The sequence below is a fragment of the Arachis hypogaea genome, chromosome 16 (genome assembly GCF_003086295.3).
Source record: "Arachis hypogaea cultivar Tifrunner chromosome 16, arahy.Tifrunner.gnm2.J5K5, whole genome shotgun sequence".
Taxonomy (NCBI): Eukaryota; Viridiplantae; Streptophyta; class Magnoliopsida; order Fabales; family Fabaceae; genus Arachis; species Arachis hypogaea.
Window position 1 is genome coordinate 78,638,418 of NC_092051.1, and position 23,226 is coordinate 78,661,643.

At 40.0% G+C, this 23,226-nt stretch overlaps 1 non-coding gene across 1 annotated transcript; it reads right to left on the reverse strand.

The window, feature by feature from the left end:
* Positions 1-859: 859 nt before the first annotated feature.
* LOC112760599 (small nucleolar RNA R71) lies at positions 860-963 on the reverse strand. The gene has a single exon (XR_003181032.1). It is a non-coding gene; the product is annotated as a small nucleolar RNA R71 (small nucleolar RNA).
* Positions 964-23,226: the final 22,263 nt, after the last annotated feature.

A 23,226-nucleotide genomic window follows, 5' to 3' on the forward strand; every position in this document is an offset into this window, starting at 1 on the left:
GATTTTGTATCGACAATGATTAAGTTGGAGGATAACTAGATTGAGCAATTTTCTTTTCTTTTGTTTAATTCCATCTGAGTGATTTACTTTCAATTTTAGCTATCTTCTTCCCTTTTTCCCTTACCCGTTTGTTGTGTTTTCTTAGTTGTTTACAATTTAGTTCACTAACTCACTAACTGTTTGATACATTACACCACTCACACTAACAGCCATTCTAACAAGAGTAATTTCTTCATTCATTTTCTTTCTTGCTTTTTGCTTTGTTGGTTGTATGACAGGTAGAAGAAGCGGGGCTTCGACTTCCTTTGATTCTGAACCTAAGAGGACCTTTCTTAGATTAAGGAGGGAAGCAAGAGGAAAGAGAGTCGTTGGTGCTGAGGAAGAGAAAGAGTATTTTGAAACAGACATGGAGGAGAATATGGAGAACCACCATGAAGAAGAAGTTCACAACCATGCCAGAGAAGGCCCAGCAAATCATGCTGGGCAAGAGAGAAGAGTTCTAGGCTCTTACATCAATCCAATCCCAAGAAATTATGGAAGTAGCATTCAAAAGCCAACCATACATGCCAATAACGTTGAACTAAAACCCTAGCTCATCACCCTCGTTCAGAACAACTGTGCATTTGGAGGAAGTGTCCAAGAAGACCTCAATCAACATCTAACCACCTTCCTAAGGATATGTGATACTTTGAAGTCTAATGGTGTTCATCCTGACACCTATAGACTACTTTTGTTCCCTTTTTCACTCAAGGATAAAGCATCTAAATGGCTGGAATCCTTCCCGAAGGAGAGTTTAACAACCTGGGAAGAGGTGGTAAACAAATTTTTGGCGAAATTTTACCCTCCTCAAAGAATCAACAGGTTGAGAGCTAAGGTACAAACCTTCAGACAACAAGATGGTGAAACTCTCTATGAAGCATGGGAGAGGTTTAAGGATTTAACAAGAAGGTGCCCGCCAGACATGTTCAATGAATGGGTGCAATTACACATTTTCTATGAGGGTCTTTCTTATGAATCAAAGAAGGCAGTAGACCACTCATCTGAAGGATCTCTGAACAAAAAGAAGACCATTGAAGAAGCCATAGATGTCATTGAGACTGTAGCTGAGAATGACTACTTCTATGCTTCTGAAAGGAGCAACACTTGAGGAGTGATAGAGCTGAACAACATGGATGCTCTGCTGGCTCAAAACAAGATGATCACCAAGCAGCTGGCTGATCTTACCAAGAGGATGGAAAGGAACCAAGTTGCAGCAGTCACCACCTCATCAGCAGCTCAAGAAGGAGTAAATACAGAGGAAGAGGGTGACCGGAAACAAGCCAACTATATTGGGAACTCACCTAGGCAGACCCATGATCCATACTCCAAAACTTATAGTCCTGGTTGGAAGAACCACCCAAACTTTGGGTGGGGAAATCAACAAGATCAAGGCCAAGATCAGAGACGTCACAACCCCAACAACAATGCAACCCACCAATATTCCACACAGAGATCATATCAACACCCACCCAATAATACCTCTCAACATCCATATCAAAAGCAAAATAGCCCTTCTCACCCCTCCAACCTCAACTCACCATCACCATCCGAGACTCTACTTGAAGGCATATGCAAGGAAATCCAAGATAACAGAGTGTTCAAGGACGAGGTGTGAGCTAATATCAAAAACCAAGGATACACTATCAAGAGGCTGGAGTCTCAAGTGGGATACCTCTCTCAGCAGATTCCCAAACCTACTGATAGCTTCCCAAGTGACACAGAGAAAAATCCGAGAGGTGAAGCAAAGAAAGTAAGATGGGAAGAATGCAAGATGGTCACTATAAGTGATAAGGGGAGTGAGAAAGAACTGAACAAACCCTTAGAACACTCTCGAGATATTCCAGTAGAGAAGCAAGAAGAGGGTAACTAAGAACCCAACTCCACACAGAAGAAGGGGTTAAGGGAGAAGGAGATTCTGAACCCATATGCACCTTTTCCCCATAGACTCAAGGGTGGTGTAGAAAGGAAAGTGTACTCAAAATTCCTCGACATGTTTGCATCTCTCCATGTAAACATATCATTCATCAAGGCTCTCCAACAAATACCCTCATACATTAAATGTATGAAAGAGCTGCTGACCAAGAAAAACTCACTAAAGGGAGGGAAAACAATAGTGATGAATAAAGAATGCAGTACTCTCATTCAGACAGAGTTGCCTACAAAAAGGAAGGACCCAGGGAGTTTTCACATCCATTGTGCTATAGGAGAAACAAGGATTGATAAGGGACTCTGTGACCTAGGAGCAAGCATCAACTTAATGCCTTTATCCCTTTTGAAGAAGCTTCAGATCAATGAGCTAACGCCCTCGGATGTAATCATCAAGTTGGCTGACAAAACTCAAAAACAAGCAATAGGAGTGGTTGAAAATGTGTTGGTGAAGGTTGGGAACTACTTCCTTCCCACAGACTTTGTTATCTTGGAGATGGAAGAGAGTCATCTCCATCCAATCATATTGGAAAGACCATTCCTAGCCACAGCCAGGGCACTCATAGATGTAGAATGAGGGGAGCTAATATTGAGGATACATGATGAACAACTTACCTTCAATATCTTAAAACCCTCACAAGAAGCAGATCAAGAAAATAAAGAATCAAGGGTAGATCACAATAAGGCACTGGTGGAAGAAACAAGCACTAAATCACAAACAATACACCTGGAAATCCCTTTGGTTGACAAATAATACAGTCAGAAGGTACAACAGCTGAAGGAAACCCAAGAGGAGCTAAACCCACCAGAGTCGTATGAGACTAGCAACAAAATTTCCTTGGAAAAAAGAGGCCACAAGGAGCAGGATAGCATTAAAAGAAACAAGAAAGAAGGCGCCAAGGGGATGGAGGAACAAGAAGATCCCTACAGAAGATTTCTCTCCAGGGGATAAAGTAATCTCTGCTTATTTCCCAGCTATTCCATCTCATCTCCCCACCATTCCATCTCAGCTGCCTAAAGTTTACACCATCAGCAGAATTCTATCCTTGGAACATGTGGAGATCCTTAATGAAGCCAACGGAGATAGATTCACTGCGAGAGGGGAAGATTTGAGGCATTACCAACCACCCTGACAAAGGCAAAACGCAAGCTAATGACGCTAAAAAAGCGCTTCATGGGAGGCAACCCATGTTTTATATCTTTTCAGTTTTTTTAGGATGTTTAAAGTAGTTAATAAAGCAAGGTTCGTGAACTCCAAATCAACTCTGACAAACACTTAGATGAACCCTTGTATGCAACATATAATGAACAACAAGTTTGGTGTTCCAGGCACACTAAGAGGACAAGAACACAATTCATATCTTGTTACTCTTAGAGCCTTAATCAACTCTTTTTACACGACATGGTCATAAACTAAGTTTGGTGTCACCAATGTTGCATACATGAACAATTAATCGGTCAGTTGGGTTGTATTCATGAATAGCATTTAGTTATTTAAAAACAAAATTTTAAAAAGTAGTTATTCCTTTTATCTTGTAAGAGAAATAAAAGGAAGATTGGATGGAATTGATGGGACAAATGAAGAAGGGAGTTCAGCCACTTCAGAAAGGGGGACTACACACATGTCTTTAAAAGGAATACATTGGGAAGTGTTGTCATGCAACATTGGAAGGAGAATATCTTTGGAAACCGAACCAACCCCATCATAAAAGTGGTGATCCTTGTGCTCATTTCATGTTAAACCCCAACCGTCCATTATTAGCCTATACCATCAATCCACACCTTCCATTTACTCACCACTTATCCATATAAGTGGCTCTTATTCCGTACCTCTTTGTATTCCAATTCTCCTTTCTTCATACTTCTTACTCTCGGAACACACCATCAAAACCACTCTCACCCACTCCCTTAGCTACACCCTTTCAACCATCCATACTTCTACAATTTCGAATTCAAAGAGCATTCATGGCATCATCAAGCTCCAAGAGGCAAAAGGGAAAGGCACCGGTGGAGAGCATTCCTTTTGATGAAAGAAGGTTCAAGACCGCCTTCCATGAGCTCCAATTTGAATGGATAAAGCACAAAAAAATATTGCCAGAATTGACATTCCAATTCAACGATGATGAGTGCCCACAGATTAGAGAGAAGATTGAACAAAGGGGTTGGCAAGAGCTCATGAACCCAGACACAAAGATAAATGCAAATCTCATTAAGAAGTTCTATGCCAATTAGCCAGAGAAGACACTACGAAGGCCCCTACCTTCCAAAGCTACGTGAGAGGAACAGAGGTGGACTTCAATCCAAATGCCATAATGAGGACTCTTCATCTGAGATCACAACCTTCTAATAAGCCCAGTTATCAAGCAAGAATAAGTAATGGCCCCGACAATGATGAACTTGAAGAAATTATGAACGACATGTGTGTTATAGGATCAGATTGGAAAAGGTATTCGGATAAGAGGCCACGGTTCATTAGAAGAGGAGACCTCATCCCGAAAGCCAAGGGATGGTTTGAGCTCGTGAGAAGATCTATCCTCCCAGCCTCAAACAATTCTGAGGTCAATATTGCTCGAGCTACTATGGTACATTGCATAATGAGGGGTGGAGACATCAATGTACATGAAATTATAGCTGAGGGGATTCAAGAAGCAGCCGAGAAGAGTGATCCCAGTGCTCGGCTTTGCTAGCCCAGTACCATCCTGAGACTATGTATGAAAGCCAAGGTAGTCTTCGAAGATAGCAATCCAAATTGGGTAAACCCTGGAAGGTTAGTTACGCTCCAGCGTATAACATATGTGGCACCTGCTCAACAACAAAGAAGGCCTCAGAGAAGGAAAAGAACGTCACGAGAAGAACTTCATCAAGAAGAACCTCATCAAGAGGAACCTCAACAAACAGAATACCAGCAAGAAGAGCAATACGATCCAACCAATATAAATCTGGTTCACATTTAAGGAGCCATTGAAGATCTAGGAAGGAGATATATGGAAGGACAAGAACAGCAACTACACTTTCAATCCCAAAGGATGGATCGTCAAGAAGAACTCCTCTCTAATTGGATGAATCAATAAGGGGAGTGGCAGAAACAACAAATGGAACAGCAACAGGAATATTACTCCCAGCTCACCCAAGCCATCAATCAAGTAACTGAAAGGCAAGAGCGTCAAGATAAACGCCTTCAAGAACTCAACCAACGTCAGTTAGATCAGATGAAAGCATTCAACGAGTTCAGCGTGCTTAATGAAGGACGACATCTCCACAGGGAAGAATTTAACATAAGCACTCAGGCCAAGTTGACTTATGTGGCTAGGCATATGCATAATTTGCACTCAGCCATCCCAAGGTATGATACAGTTCACAAAGACCTAACAGAACAAGAGGAGGGGAAGGTGAAACAACAGAAGGAAGCATTAAAGAAGAAGATGGAAGATGCTGGCTTCTGAAAAAAGTTGATCGGGAAGCGTAAAGGAAATGGGGATTCGAGCAATCAAGAAGGACACAAAGAGGACAAACAAGAGAGAGCATGGGCATCCCCATGAATAAAAGGTGGCAGAGTTCCTTTTCCTTTTCTTTCTTTCAAGCCTAAAATAAGGAAGATCATGTATGAAATAGAACATGCATCCATAAGTAGCTTAGGAATTTTCAATTCTGTCTTTAAGATTTCATTGCTTAAGTCTATGTGTGCTAGTTTAAGTTCTCTGTTTTCATTTTCATCCTGCTTAAATATATGCTTGTCCTTTAAGCTAAATAAAAGAAAATGTTATGAAAAACCAGAGTGGGGTTCATCTTGTGGAGTAAGTTCTCAATGTTTGTGGGGTGGTAATTGGCTAGCTAAGCTGGTCCACCAATAAGGTATACAGGCAACTACATGTTCTGAATCCTATGCTTGAAGCACATTCTATGAGACTAGCTAAACAACAAGATCCTAATAAGAAAAAGAGAAAAGAACAGTGAGAGTTTGAAAAAGAAAGAAAAAGAAATAAGGCTAGGCACCAAGGGTTTGAATCTTGAAGCATGTGTCTGTGGTGTTCTTGTGCAAAGGATCTGCTTGGATGAATAAGTTCTCTGGAGTGCTTTATCACTTGGTAACTTGGGTTAACTAACCCAGGATTATCAACTAAAAATCCACTATCAAGAGCAACCTTGCTACAGAAGACTTAGTAACCCAAAGAGATGCTGGATACCAAGGCCTCAAGTAAAAGAAAATAACAAACCATATGCATGTGGTGTGCATGTATGGGGAGAGAGACTTGAGGGAGTAAGTCCTTAGGGGTGTTTCAACACCTAGCACCTTGAACCAACTGGTTCGGGAGTGTTAGATGAAAGCTTATTTTAAAGAGTTGCCCCCTCACAAAGCACTTAGCCTAAGAATGCAATAAACCCTGAAAAGAAGGGGGAGATCAAGGAATAAGGATCTCATAGGATGCAATCAAGCAAGTATTCAAGAGCATGATAAAGACCTGAAAACCAATAAAGGAATGAACCTAAGTTGCTTGCTATGCATGAAACCCCATAAACCAAGAACTTTACTTCCATAATAAGAACTTGCTTCTCTTGTTGTTTCATTCATCTTTCTTATGTTTCAGAACTTGCTTAGGGACAAGTAAGCTTTAAGTTTCGTGTTGTGATGCCAGGGTATTTTAGCTAGTTTTACTGACTTTTTTCTTTACTATTTTAGGGTAGTTTCATGCACTTTCTTAGTAAATAAGCATGTTTTGGGCGAATATACACTTACATCTTGATTCAAGCAAACATTGTGAACTTTACATGATTTCATGAGAATTATGCATGAATTGAATGATGAAATGGATGATGCATGATCTCATGACTTGAAATAAAGCTTTGATGCACCTTGTTTGTTTGATTTCAGGACAAAGGAAGCAAAGAAGAGCCACGTTAGCAGCCACGTTAGCTTCACTAACGTGACCACTAACGTGGAATGGGAGCGAACTTGCAACGTTAGAGGTAAAGTTACCACCAATAACGCCTTCGAAAGCCATCATAACCCACGTTAGTTGCCACATTAGTTACACTAACGTGGAAGAAATGGGATGCTCCAACGTAAGTGGTAAAAGTGAACACCACTAACATTCCAAAAGGCCACACTAAGCCACGTTAAGAGTCACGTTAATCCAATTAACGTGAACTCTAATGTGGAGTAAAGAGGAAGTCGCAAGCGTTAGTGACACTCACCTTTGTCACTAACGCTAGACTGATGAGCGGATATTTTATACGCTTTTTGGGGTTATTTTCATATAGTTTTTAGTATTTTTAGTTAGTTTTTACTTTATTTTCATTAGTTTCTAGGCAAAATTCATATTTCTGGACTTTACTATGAGTTTGTATGTTTTTCTATAATTTCAGGTATTTTCTGGCTGAAATTGAGGGAGCTGAGCAAAAATCTGATTCAGGCTGAAAAAGGACTGCTGATGCTGTTGGATCCTAACCTCTCTGCACTCGGAATGGAATTTCTGGAGCTACAGGAGTTCAATTGACGCGCTTCCAATTGCGTTAGAAAGTAGACATCCAGTGCTTTCCAGCAATATATAATAGTCCATACTTTGCTCAAGGATAGATGACGTAAACTGGCGTTCAACGCCAGTTCCATGTTGCAGTCTGGCGTCCAGCGCCAGAAACACGTTACAAGTTGGAGTTCAATGCCAGAAACAGGTTACAGCCTGGCGTTGAATGCCCAAAACAACCCAGGCACGTGAGAAGCTTTAGTCTCAGCCCCAGCACACACCAAGTGGGCCCCAGAAGTGGATTTCTGCACTATCTATCATAGTTTATTCATTTTCTGTAAACCTAGGTTACTAGTTTAGTATTTAAACAACTTTTAGAGATTTATTTTGTATCTCATGACATTTTAGATCTGAACTTTGTACTCTTTGACAGCATGAGTTTCTAAACTCCATTGTTGGGGTTGAGGAGCTCTGTTGTGTCTCGATGAATTAATGCAAGTATTTCTGTTTTCCATTCAAACATGCGTGTTACTATCTAAGATATCCATTCGCACTTCAACATGAATGTGATGAATGTGACAATCATCATCATTCCCCCACGAACGCATGCCTGACAACAACTTCCGTTCCACCGTAGAATGAATGAATATCTCTTGGATCTCTTAATCAGAATCTTCGTGGTATAAGCTAGATTGATGGCAGCATTCAAGAGAATCCGGAAAGTCTAAACCTTGTCTGTGGTATTCTGAGTAGGATTCAGGGATTGAATGACTGTGACGAGCTTCAAACTTGCGAGTGCTGGGCGTAGTGACAGACGCAAAAGGATAGTAAATCCTATTCCGGTACGATTGAGAACCTGCAGATGATTAGCCGTGCGGTGACAGCGCACCTGGACCCTTTTCACTAGAAGGATGGATGGTAGCCATTGACAATGGTGATCCACCAACACACAGCTTGCCATAGGAGGACGTGCGTGCATGAATCAGAAAACAGAAAAAAGCAGAATTTCAGAAGACAAAGCATCTCCAAAACTCCAACATATTCTCCATTACTGCATACAAGTATAATTTGTGTTCTACCATTTTTACTTTTTACAATTCAAATTAAAAATTATTATTGATATTATATCCTGACTAAGAGTTACGAGATAACCATAGCTTGCTTCAAGCCAACAATCTCCGTGGGATCGACCCTTACTCACGTAAGGTATTACTTGGACGACCCAGTGTACTTGCTGGTTAGTTGTGCAAAGTTGTAAGAGAGTAATGTGAACATTGAGCGGGCAGCCACCAAGGTCCTCCAATGTGGCTTCTACTGGCCTACACTCTACAGAGATTCCCAAGAGTTTGTATGTAACTGTGACAGTTGCCAGAGAGCTGGTAACTTGCCTCACAGTTACGCCATGCCTCAACAAGGAATCTTGGAGATTGAGTTGTTTGATGTATGGGGTATTGATTTCATGGGCCCTTTTCCACCATCATACTCAAACACTTATATTCTGGTGGTAGTTGACTATGTATCAAAATGGGTAGAGGCCATTGCCACACCCACCAATGATACTAAAACAGTACTAAAGTTCCTCCAGAAACATATATTCAGCAGATTTGGTGTCCCTAGGGTACTAATCAGTGATGGGGGCACTCACTTCTGCAATAAACAGCTTTACTCTGCCATGGTCCGGTATGGGATTCGCCATAAGGTGGCAACTCCATATCATCCGCAGACAAATGGACAAGCTGAAGTTTCTAACAGAGAACTAAAAAGAATCCTGGAACGGACTGTAAGTACCCGTAGAAAGGATTGGGCACGAAGCTTGGATGATGCTCTGTGGGCTTACAGAACAGCATTCAAGACTCCTATAGGGACCTCTCCGTACCAACTTGTGTATGGTAAGGCATGCCACCTGCCAGTGGAATTGGAACATAAAGCCTACTGGGCAACCAGATTCCTAAACTTTGATGCCAAATTAGCTGGAGAAAAAAGATTGCTCCAGCTGAATGAGCTAGAGGAATTCAGATTCACTATTTTCGAAAATGCCAAGCTTTATAAAGAGAAATAAAAAGGTGGCATGACAGAAAGCTGTCATCTAGAATCTTTGAACCAGGACAAAAGGTTCTGTTGTTTAACTCTAGGCTCAGGCTATTCCCCGGGAAACTGAAGTCCCGGTGGAAGGGACCATATGTGATTACAAGTGTATCACCATATGGTTATGTGGAGCTTCAAGATATTGATTCTGATAAGAAGTTCATTGTTAATGGACAGAGAATCAAGCACTATCTTGAAGGCAATGTTGAGCAAGAGTGCTCAAGGCTGACTAGATTAAAAACTTAGCAAGGTCCAGCTAAAGACAATAAAGAAGCGCTTGCTGGGAGGCAACCCAGCCATGGGGCATCACTTCCTCTAAGCATTTTGCCCTATTCTTGATTTTATTTGTTTATATAAAGTTCATTGATACTAAGGTAAAGAGTCAATTGTATAAGTTTATAGGGTTACAGAAGGATTCTGCACACAAAACAGAGAAAAGGAGCTCACTGGCAAGAAAATGCCAGTAAAAGTCTGTTTTGGGCATTCAACACCCAAAAGAAGCATCCACTGGGCGTTGAACGCCAGTAAGGATAGCCATCTGGGCATTAAACGCCAGAAAGAAGCTCCTTCTGGGCGTTTAACGCCAGATTTACAGCGTCCTGGGCGTTCAAAAAAATGCCCAGTGACAAAGGAGTTCCTGGCATTCAACGCCAGAAAGAAGCAACAGCTGGGCGTTGAACGCCCAGGAGAAGCAGCAGTTGGGCGTTGAACGCCCAAAACATGTAGCGTTTGGGCGTTCAAACGCCAGGATGGTGGGGAGGAGGTAAATTTGTTTTTTCTTCCTATTTTTCATTTTAATCTTAATTTTCATGTTTCAATCTATCTCTTTTCATTCTAAAATCTTTTCAACTAATCAATATCTTTTTTTTTTCAAATCTCCATATTATCTTTTTCAAAAATCCAAATTTATCTTTTTCAAATATCTTTCATATCTCTTCAATTTTAAATTATATCTTTTCTTATCATACATATTTCTTTTTAAATCATATCTTCTATCTTATCTTTCTCTCTATTTTCGAAAACCCACCCCCCTCCCTTTTAAAAACACATTCGGCCTCCTTCCTCTCATCCACCATTCGACACTAGCTCTCCTTCTATCCCTCTCCTTTCTTTTCTTTTGCTTGAGGACATCTAAGTTTGGTGTGTTTATCCGTGATCACTAAACCATACCCACTAAGATCATGGCTCCTAAAGGAAAACAACCCACTCCAAGAGGCAAGAAAGAGAGTGTTCCAAAACCACTTTGGAATCAAGGGAGGTTCTTAACCAAAGAACATTCAGACCATTACTACAAAATAATGGGTATAAGATCTGTGATCCCGGAAGTCAAGTTCGATCTGAAAGAAGATGAATATCCGGAGATCCAAGAGCAGATTCGAAACAGGAACTGGGAAGTCCTAGCTAATCCTGAAACGAAAGTGGGAAGGAATATGGTTCAGGAATTCTACGCTAATCTGTGGCAAACAGACAGGCAGAGAATATCTGGAGCTGCCCTCTATGACTATAGGACTGTGGTCAGAGGAAAGATTGTTCACATCCACCCTGACAAAATCAGGGAGATCTTTAAGCTACCTCAGCTGAAAGATGACCCAGACTCCTTCAATAGGAGAATGATGAGAACAAACAAGGGCCTGGATAAGATTCTAGAGGATATATGCATCCCTGAAATCAGGTGGACCACCAGCACGAGGGGTGTCCCAAATGAACTTAAGAGAGAAGATCTCAAACCAGTCGCCAGAGGATGGCTGGACTTCATTGGGCGTTCTATATTGCCCACCAACAACCGTTCTGAAGTCAATATTAGAAGAGCAGTGATGATCCATTGCATTATGTTGGGAAAAGAAGTAGAAGTTCATCAACTGATCCCATCTGAATTCTACATACTTGCCAACAAGAACTCCAAGGATGCCAGGTTGGCTTATCCAAGCCTAATCTCTATGCTCTGCAAAGATGCTGGAGTAAAGATAGGAATAACAGAGTATATCTCAGTGGAGCAACCAATCACTAAAATCACAATGGAAAAACAACAATGCAAGATGATCCCATCAAGAGGAGGGTGCAAGAATTCCTACCAGAACTCCCTCAATTTGAATACTGGGAGCATCTTGAGGCATCTGTCACTAAGTTTTAAGAAACCATGGACCAAATGAAGGAAGAACAGCAAAATCAAAATAGCATGCTTTGCAAACTACTCAGAGAACAAGAAGTGCAAGGGCGTGAATTAAGAGAACTAAAACGTCAGAAACTATCTCTTGAAGGGCCAATCACTCCACAGACTAAAGAGGCATCCGCTTCCCAAAGTCAAGGTTGTTGAGTTCTGATCTTAACCTTAACCCTATGATAATTTTTTTTTATTATTTGAGTTTTACCTTAGGAGTCATATAGTAGTAATTAGTATCTATATTTTGATTTTATCTCCAATTAAGCTATAATTTATTTTTCTCATCATGATTAAACATGAATAAAATAGAAGATTTTCTTTAGGATAAGGAGGCAATATTTCTCGAGTTCTTAATACAAGAAATTCTGATTAATTACATGTGGTGGCAATGCTTTCTGCCTTCTGAATGAATGCTTGAACAGTGCATATGTCTTTGGAATTTGATGTTCTTGAATGTTAAATATGTTGGCTCTTGAAAGAATGATAAGCATGAGACATGTTATTGGTAATCTGAAAAATCATAAAAATGATTCTTGAAGCAAGAAAAAGCAGTGAATACAAAGCTTGCAAAAAAAAAAGGGCAAGCAGAAAAAGCCAATAACCCTTAAAACCAAAAGGCAAGGGTAATAAAAAGGATCCAAGGCTTTGAGCATCAGTGGATAGGAGGGCCTAAGGAAATCAAATCCTGGTCTAAGCGGCTAAACCAAGCTGTCCCTAACCATATGCTTGTGGCGTGAAGGTGTCAAGTGAAACCTTGAGACTGAGCGGTTAAAGTCAAGGTCCAAAGCAAAGAGAAGAGTGTGCTTAAGAACCCTGGACACCTCTAATTGGGGGCTTTAGCAAAGCTGAGTCACAATCTGAAAAGGTTCACCCAATTATGTGTCTGTGGCATTTATGTATCCTATAGATGCCAATCATTCTGAGCTTCAATGGATAAAGTGAGATGCCAAAATTGTTCGGAAGCAAAAAGCTACTAGCCCCGCTCATTTAATTAGAATCTGAGCTTCACTCAAAAACTCTGAGATATTATTGTTTGTTGACTCATTTGTATTCTATTTTATTTGTCTAGTTGCTTGGGGACAAGCAACAGTTCAAGTTTGGTGTTGTGATAAGCGGATATTTTATACGCTTTTTGGGGTTAATTTCATATAGTTTTTAGTATGTTTTAGTTAGTTTATAGTTTATATTCATTAGTTTCTAGGCAAAATTCATATTTCTAGACTTTACTATGAGTTTGTGTGTTTTTCTGTAATTTCAGGTATTTTCTGGCTGAAATTGAGGGAGCTGAGCAAAAATCTGATTCAGGCTGAAAAAAGACTACTAATGCTGTTGGATCCTGACCTCTCTACACTCGGAATGGAATTTCTGGAGCTACAGAAGTCCAATTGACGCGCTTCTAATTGAGTTGGAAAGTAGACAGCCAGGGCTTTCCAGCAATATATAATAGTCCATACTTTGCTTAAGGATAGACGACATAAACTGGTGTTCAACGCCAGTTCCATGTTGTAGTCTGGCGTCCAGCGCCAGAAACACGTTACAAGTTGGAGTTCAACGCCAGAAACAGGTTACAGCCTGGCGTTGAACGCCCAAAACAGCCCAGGCACGTGAGAAGCTTTAGTCTCAGCCCCAGCACACACCAAGTGGGCCCCAGAAGTAGATTTCTACACTATCTATCATAGTTTATTCATTTTCTGTAAACCTATTACTAGTTTAGTATTTAAACAACTTTTAGAGATTTATTTTGTATCTCATGACATTTTAGATCTGAACTTTGTACTCTTTGACAGCATGAGTTTCTAAACTCCATTGTTGGGGGTGAGGAGCTCTGCTATGTCTCGATGAATTAATGCAAGTATTTCTGTTTTCCATTCAAACATGTGTGTTCCTATCTAAGATATCTATTCGCACTTCAACATGAATGTGATGAATGTGACAATCATCATCATTCCCCCACAAACGCATGCCTGACAACCACTTCCGTTCCACCGTAGAATGAATGAATATCTCTTGGATCTCTTAATCAGAATCTTCGTGGTATAAGCTAGATTGATGGCAGCATTCAAGAGAATCCGAAAAGTCTAAACCTTGTCTGTGGTATTCTGAGTAGGATTCAGGGATTGAATGACTGTGACGAGCTTCAAACTTGCGAGTGCTGGGCGTAGTGACAGTCGCAAAAGGATAGTAAATCCTATTCCGGTACGATTGAGAACCTGCAGATGATTAGCCGTGCGGTGACAGCGCACCTGGACCCTTTTCACTGGAAGGATGGATGGTAGCCATTGACAATGGTGATCCACCAACACACAGCTTGCCATAGGAGGACGTGCGTGCGTGAATCAGAAAACAGAAAAAAGCAGAATTTCAGAAGACAAAGCATCTCCAAAACTCCAACATATTCTCCATTACTGCATACAAGTATAATTTGTGTTCTGCCCTTTTTACTTTTTGCAATTCAAATTAAAAATTATTATTGATATTATATCCTGACTAAGAGTTACTAGATAACCATAGCTTGCTTCAAGCCAACAATCTCCGTGGGATCGACCCTTACTCACGTAAGGTATTACTTGGACGACCCAGTGCTCTTGCTGGTTAGTTGTGCGAAGTTGTAAGAGAGTAATGTGAACATTGACATTACAATTTCGTGCACCATAGACCAAGCCTAGATTGCCTACGTTAGTGGTCACGTTAAGACCACTAACGTGAAGGGTAACGTGGAGCAATGAATGATAGGCCAACGTTAGTGACACTCACCTTTTTAACTAACGTTGGAGATGGCAAGCACACCCACGTTAGTGGTCACGTTAATGCCATTAACGTGAAGCACTAACGTGGAAAGAAGGGGCGTTTTGAAGCGTTAGTGACAAAGGTAAGTGTCACTAACGCTCTCCAGCCTTGGCATGCCCACGTTAAGGGCCACGTTAGTTACACTAACGTGGACCATTAACGTGGAAGAGAGGGACAAAGAGCAACGTTATTGGTAAAAGTGAGTGCCAATAGTGCTTGCGAAGGCCTAAGAGGCTACGTTAGTGGTTACGTTAGTACCACTAACGTTGAAGTTAACGTGGATCAACTAGTTTGGAACGTTAGTGACAAAGTTATCGTCACTAACGCTTTCGAACCCAAGTTTACACTTAACGTTAACGCCACTAACGTCCTAACTAACTTCCCATCATACCTAACTCACACTTTCTTTGCAAGCAAAGCTGAGCCCACTAAAGACTGTAACTGCTTCAACTAAAGATCAAGGGCCCATATCCAAGACTTGAAGAGCTTACTAGAAGATCTGAAGAGTAGTATATATAGGGATAGTTTTGAATTAAAAAGGGATCTGGGACTTGAGAACTATACGTTGTATATTTTACTTTCTCTGCAATTTCTAGTTTAATTTCAGAATGCACTATTCTCTACCATCTTCCATTTCCAGAGCTATGAACAACTAAACTTCTTTTCATTGGGTTAGGTAGCTCTGTTGTAATTTGATGGATCAATTATAGTTTTCATTCTTCTCCCTCTTTCTTTTCTCTTGATTTTACTAGAAAGCTTTCGTTCTTCATTCAATTGGTTAGCTAGCTTGGAAGAGAAGCTCTCCATAATTGGATCTCCTCGGAACCTTGGAAGAGGAATGAGGAGATCATGCTAGAAATGCTTTCTCATGTTGGACTGAATTGGGGCTTGGATGGATATAGTGACATATAATCCTACCAACACTTTGATTTGGAAATACATGTGGTATAATCAGTGACCATACTTCATCTCTTTCCATTAGAAAATAAATCAAGGAATTGGGCAATTGTTCAAGCTTAGAGAGATTGGGTTGCCAAGGAATTGGGATCCAATCACTTAAGATTGCCAAGGAGATCAATGAATGCATTGATTGAGGAAGAGATGAGAATGAACTTGATCCGGAGAATACAACATCTCCTAAGCCCAATGAATCCCCCATTTTTTATCTTACCCATTCTCTTTATTTTCTACCATTTACTTTTATGCTCATCTACCCAAATCCCCATTTAAGATTCTGCAATTTATTTTTTGCCATTTACATTCCGCCATTTATTTCCAGCACTTACATTTTTCTGCTATTTACTTTCCCGCCATTTAATTTTCTGCAATTCCTCAACTAAATTTTTGCTTAGTTGAACTAGAACATTCCTCTAATTAAAGTTGCTTGACCAATCAATCCCTGTGGGATTCGACCTCACTCTATTGTGAGTTTTTACTTGACGACAATTCGGTATACTTGCCGAAGGGAAATTTGTTGAGAGACAAGTTTCCATGCATCAACCACACAATTAGGCTCAAATCTCACATGCTTGTGTTCTTAGCTCAAAAACATGATCCACAATATATAATTCAAGCAAGTTCTAGAAATTTTTTTTAAATCAATCAATTGGGGTGCCCTATAGGTAAATTTCTTGGAAAATTTCATTATTTGACTAAACTTATTATATATATATAAAACAAGAAAATGCAATAAATAATGCTAAAAGACCTAAAATTGAAGTGCAAAAGTATTGGGATTAGAAACTTGTCACCGAAAAACGTCGAGTGGTCGGATGACCTCCCCACACTTAAAAGTTTGCAACATCCTCGGTGCATTCAAAGATGAGCAAGGGGGTACGACGTCTTTCATAGTTGCCACCTTCAGCTGGTGGATCAACCGGTGCTGCGTGTTCTTTCTCCCGCTTCCATTTTTGCTTATGGTGCATCATTCACGAAAAACAAAAAATAACACCGTAAGGTGAGAGAATACAAAAGCAAGGAAGCGTAGATTGTTGGAATGAGGTAAGAACCACTAGAATGGAGTGAGTGAATTAGTGTGACATTAATGAAAAATAGGTGTGTGAATTCTAAATTAGGCGCCCTTTAGAACACACACACTATCATAGAGAGCTATGTCACAATTACACAAAGAAAGTATGCATGTCACTCATTCTAGTGTGCTTGAGATACTTCGAAGAGAACTTGTAGGTTAAGGCAACCAAATAAGTAGTGAAGAAGCATGAAAGCATTCAAGCAATTAATCAAGAAATTGTGAATTGGATAATGAGTGGACATTGATTGATGTGCAAGTAAACTTAGTGAACCCAAAGAAATATAGAGCTCACACATCAAACAATGACACATGTTGAAGTTGTTTGCAACACCTAAGTGACATAGGAGTGGAACACATGGGTGCTATGGAACTTAGAAAAAAAGAAGATAGAAATTAAACTCAATCACATAGCAAGCATGGTTCACAAAGCTTAAAAAGCTGAAAAATATCTCACTATGTAAGCTTTCGATCCAATTTCGCAATTCCAAAATCTCAATGCATGAAATAGGTGATGTGAATAAGGGTCAATCATAACAAGCATCACCTAAAAAAATGCATTGATAATGTACAGTTGCCTAATAATGGATGATGAATGCATGGTGGCCAAAACATGCGATTCAAGAGATTTAGAAAGCTTGAAGGCAATGTCACATGTACTTGGTATTAACAAACAATAAGCATTAAGAACTCAAACCAAGCACAAAAGGTAACCTCAATAAAAGAGATCCAACAATGAATATCAAAAATAATTATGCTAAAATAGCATCAAGTTAATAATAAGCAGCAATAGACAGCAAACATAGTTAATAATCCAATACTTATCATGAAAAATAGAAAATTAAATGGAAATTAAACTAACCAAATGACTAACTAACTAAACTAACTAATGGTTGATGGTGTATGGTAGTGTTGGATGATGGTTGAAGGGTGGAAAGAAAAGAAGAGAAGTGAGAAGAAGGAAAGAAGAGAAGAAATGGAGGTGGGTGGAACAGGGCAGTCCACACGTACGCGTCGTGTGATGCATAAGCGTGGAGGGCTAAAATGGGTGCAACGCGTATGCGTGGGTCATGCGTACGCGTGATGGACAAATCAGAGAGGCAACGCATACGCGTGAGGTGACGCGTACCTGTGGGTGGATTTGGTGCTAGAGGCACAATTCCAGCCCAAAACTCGCACAACTCTCTGGAATTTGTATGGGAGGTGAAAATTTTGGATCCACGCATACACGTGGGCGAGGCGTACGCATGATGAGTATTTTGGAGGAAAAATAATTTTCTCCCAAAACACACAAATCTAACCGGCAAGTGCACCGGGTCGCATCAAGTAATAAAAACTCACGGGAGTGAGGTCGATCCCACAGGGATTGAAGGATTGAGCAATTTTAGCTTAGTGGTTAATTTAGTCAAGCGAATCAAGGTTTGGTTGAGTGTTTTGTGATTTTGCAGAATGTAAATTAAAGTGCATGGAATTAAAGAGAACATGAAATAAATTGCTGAATCTTAAAGAACAAGAAATTAAATAACAGAAACTTAGAATGCAAGAAATGTAAATTGCGGAATCTTAAAGTGCAAGAAATGTAAATTGCTTGAAATGTAAAGGGGATTGGGACGTGGGTTGCAGAAATTAAACAAGGAAAAGTTGAATTGCATTAAACAGAAGAGGGAAAGGGAATTGGGATTGAACCGGATATGAAGCAGAAAAGTAAATGAACATAGAAAGCAGTAAACAGAGAAGTGAAATGGGAAATTCAGATCTCAGGACCCAGAGACTAGAAAACCAAGTCTAGATCTCAATGCCTTCCTAGATCCAACAAGAACAATTGCAAGGAAATTGTAAATTGCTAGGAAAATAGATGAAGAGCAATTAACCGGAAATGAAATTTAATTAGCAGTAAAGAAACAGAGATCCAAGATTGAGATTGAAACAGAATTTCTTCAATTCCCCAATCCAAGATCCAAGACAAGTGTAAATGAAATTGAAAGCAATGAAAACAAAGAAATTAAAGTTCACTCAATAACAAAAACTCTCCGAAAACTATTATGAAAATTCCAAAAGGAAAAGCTCCCTGAAGAACTTGAATTCTATCCTATTTATACACTTTCTTCAAATGATCTTCAAGCCTTGAGTTGGGCCTTTGCTCTTGGTGGAATTGGGTTGAAAGAGGCCTTGGTTGATTGCTCTTGAAGTTTGGAGAAGAACCGAAGTGAACCAATTGAACCGGTTTTGAGGTTAGCAAAAGTTGGACCAAAAGTTGGAGCTAAAGTTAGGGGTCTAACTTTGGCTCCAACTTTTCATATCAGCTAGCACAATCTGCTGATATCAACGTTGGTGCCAACGTTAGGGGTCTAACTTTGACCCTAACGTTGGCCTTGCCTAATGTGCTTGTGGCGCCAACGTTAGCCACCAAGTTAGGGGGCTAACGTTGGCGCAAACTTTTGCTCCTTCCCCATTGATTTTTCATGTGCCAACGTTAGCCTCCAAGTTAGGGGGCTAACGTTGGCGCAAACGTTGGATGGCCAGGGAGGAATTCATGTGCCAACGTTAGCCTCAAAGTTAGGGGGCTAACGTTGGCGCAAACTTTTGGTGCCCAGGGGAGAAATTCATGTGCCAACGTTAGCCTCAAAGTTAGGGGGCTAACGTTGGCGCAAACTTTTGGAGCCCAGGGGAGAATTTTCAAGTTCCAACGTTAGCCTCCAAGTTAGGGGGCTAACGTTGGGGCTAACTTTTCAACCAAAAGTTTGTGCAAAAGTTTGATGCTAACTTTAGGTCCAGCTTCTTGCTTCCTGGTTCAATTTCACTTATTCCATTGTCCTCTCTTCACTCCTAGCCATTCCTTCTTTCTTCAACCTTTCTCCAAGCTTTCTTCACCTATCATTAATCAACCAAACTCATCAAAGCTATGCTCAAAATCATGAGATATTCATTCTTTCATAATATGCAACAAATGTAGCATAAAACCTCATGAAATGGCATGAATTCATATACTCAATTAGCTTGCTTGTAGCTCAAGAAAGTGCATAATTCTAATGAAAACAAAAGAAAAAGACTAGTTAAAATAGGCTAGGATGACTTGTCATCACAACACCAAACTTAAAGCTTGCTTGTCCCCAAGCAAGAAAAGATTTATTGAGAAGAAAGAATGAAATGGAAGAGGATGTTCATGCTAGCAGAGTATTATTGATAGTTCATGGGGTTTTGTGTGGATATGCAAATACTCACTTCTTATTGACTCCTAGGCCTAGAAAGTCTCCTTCAAGCTTCAAGTGACATACTGCTATGACCTATCATTATTCCTTTATCCTTGGCTATTACTTTGTTCATAAGCTTTATTTGAGTGTCATGTGTAGCAAGTTCATTTTCTTTTCTTTATACTTGACACATTATTCACCATAGACACTTGGCTCACATTCCTTCTTAGAACATTGATGCCCAGCACCTCTTTGGGTTACTAAATGCCTTGTGGTTAGGTTGCTCTTGATAGTGGACTTTCAGCTGATGATCCCGGGTTAGTTAACCCAAGTCACCAAGTGTTGATGCACTCCAAAGAGCTTAATAATCCAAGCAGATCCTAATACAAAGACACCACAGGCATATATTCTAAGGTTCAAGCTATTGGTGTCCAGCTTTGTTTCTTTTTGTTTTTCTTTTGTTCTGCCATTTTTTGGCTATCTTTTTTCTTTCCTTCTTTTTGTTTTTCTTTCTAACCAAGGAATTTAATTCAATTGAGATTCATAGACAGTAGGCCACTCTTTACTTAGAAGGAGATATCCTGGCTCTTTATTCATTAAAAGTGAGCTATTATACAATCATACACATACCACCACTTACTTTTATTCTACTTCTATCTAACAGAAACCATCTTACTTCATATTCAAGCATTTCTTTTATTGAATTTAAAGTGCAGGGGACAAACATGCTTTTTTGCTAAGTGAAAGTAAACACACAAGCATACACATAGACTAGTTTACTTATTCTAAGAGAAGTTTGAATCTGTTTGAACTAAATGAACACTTTCTCAAGACATCAATCAAAAATATTTCTCAACAGTAAAGGTTAAGTATAGATACAACCTATTGGTTTGCATTTCTTTTGTTCTTCTTTCTGTTGTGCCCCTTTTTGAGTCTTTATGCATGGTACCTTCAATTGGTGGTTAACTTCCACTTAATTCCTTGCTACTTCCTCTGATTCAACAGGTTAACTCTGGGAAAACTTTTGTGTCCTTGCTAAAGGTTATGATATTGGGACTAAAAAAAATAGTTAAGTTGTTGAATAATCTGTTTGATTGCTTGGAACTAGCAATGTGCAGGAAGTTAGAATGAAGTTTTGGTGGAACACCAAACTTAGCATCTTGCAATACATAGCAGTTATCCAACATTCTTATTAAAAAAAAGTTATGAAAAGAAAACTACCTCCGGTTGGGTTGCCTCCCAACAAGCGCTCTTTTATTGTCACTAGCTTGACATCTTTCAATTCTTTTTAAGAGGGCTGTAGGTGTTGAACCTCTTTTTCCTTATCCAATTGTCCTCCCAAATACAGCTTTGCTCTGTGACCGTTTGTTGTGAATTGATTCTTTGTTGCCTCATCTAGCAGTTCAATATTCCCATAGGGAAAAACCTTTGTCACCAAGTATGGTCCAGTCCATTTAGACTTCAGTTTGCCAGGGAAAATTTTAAGCCTCGAATTATACAGGAGCACTTGCTGTCCTGGCTTGAATTCCTTCTTTGTGATCTTCTTGTCATGCCACTTCTTAGCTCTCTCCTTGTATATCTTCGCACTTTCATAAGCCTCTAGTCTAAATTCATCCAACTCATTTAGTTGTAACAACCTTTTTTCTCCTGCAGCTTGGGGATCAAGGTTGAGGAGTTTAGTGGCCCAAAGAGCTCTGTGTTCAAGCTCTACAGGGAGGTGGCAGGATTTGCCATACAATAGCTGAAAGGGTGACTTGCCAATAGGAGTTTTAAAAGCTGTCCTATACGCCCACAATGCATCCTCTAGCTTTCGAGCCCAATCTTTTCTTGTGATTCCCACTGTTTTCTCTAGGATCTTCTTTAATTCTCTATTTGCAAGTTCAGCTTGGCCGTTAGTCTGAGGATGGTAGGGTGTGGCTACTTTGTGAATTACTCCATATTTGTGGAGGAGTTTCTCCATTTGTTTGTTGCAAAAGTGACTACCACCATCACTAATAAGACCTTTGGGCACTCCATACCTAGTGAAGATGTGCTTTTTAAGGAATTGGAGGACGATCTGTGCATCACAGGTGGTTGTGGCTATGGCTTCCACCCACTTTGTGACATACTCCACTGCTACCAGGATGTATCTAAAAGAATAGGAAGGAGGAAAAGGCCCCATGAAATCAATTCCCCATAGATCGAACAATTCTAATTCTAAGATAAAGTTTTGAGGCATCTCATTCCTTCTTGTTAATCCTCCTGCTTTCTGGCATTCATTACATTGGTGTACATATTCTCTGGCATCCTTGAAGATAGTTGGCCAATAGAAGCCACTCTGCAGTATTTTTGCGGCTGTTTTTTCTGGGCCAGAGTGTCCACCATAAGCTGAACCATGACAATGCCACAAGATGTCCCTCACTTCACTTTCAGGAATACATCTTCTGATCACTCCATCAGAGCATCTCTTGAATAAGAAGGGTTCATCCCATGAAAATTTCCTTGCTTCGTTGATCAACTTCTTCACTTGTTGCTTAGAGAACTCTTGCGGTATCTTCCTTCCCACTTTGTAATTTGCTATGTCAGCAAACCAGGGTGCTTGCTGGATCTGCAGAAGGTGCTCATCTGGGAAGCTTTCATTTATGGGCTGTGATGCTTTTTGACTTGTTTCATGTGGTAGCCTTGACAGATGATCAGCGACCTGATTTTCAGTGCCCTTCCTATCTCTTATCTCAATGTCAAATTCTTGTAGGAGCAGTATCCACCTGATGAGTCTTGGTTTAGCATCCTGCTTTGACATCAAATACTTAAGTGCAGCATGATCAGTGTAAACCACAACTTTGGATCCTATCAGATATGATCTAAACTTATCAAATGCATAGACTACAGCTAGCAACTCTTTTTCTGTTGTGGTGTAATTTCTTTGGGCCTCATTCAACACTTTACTTGCATAATATATGACATAATGCAAATTTCCCTTCTTTTGCCCAAGTACAGCACCAATTGCAATGTCACTTGCATCACACATGAGTTCAAAAGGTAATTCCCAATCTGGAGGTGTGATGATTGGTGCTGTTGTGAGTCTATTTTTTAAAGTTTCAAAGGCATGCTGGCAGTTTTCATCAAAAACAAAAGGGTTATCAAGCATTAACAGATTACTTAAAGGTTTGGCTATTTTTGAAAAGTCCTTGATAAACCTTCTGTAAAATCCGGCATGCCCCAAGAAACTTCTAACAGATTTCACATTAATTGGTGGAGGGAGTTTTTCTATGATCTCAACCTTTGCCTTATCAACCTCTATCCCTTTTCTTGAAACTTTATGGCCAAGAACAATCCCTTCAGGTACCATGAAATGGCATTTCTCCCAGTTTAAAACCAAATTAGTTTCTTGGCACCGTTTCAAGACAAGAGTTAAATGGTTTAGGCAAGCATTGAAATTATCACCAAAAACAGAGAAGTCATCCATGAAGACTTCTAAAAATTTTTCGACCATATCAGAGAAAATGGAGAGCATACACCTTTGAAATGTGGCAGGGGCGTTGCAGAGCCCAAAAGGCATCCTCCGAT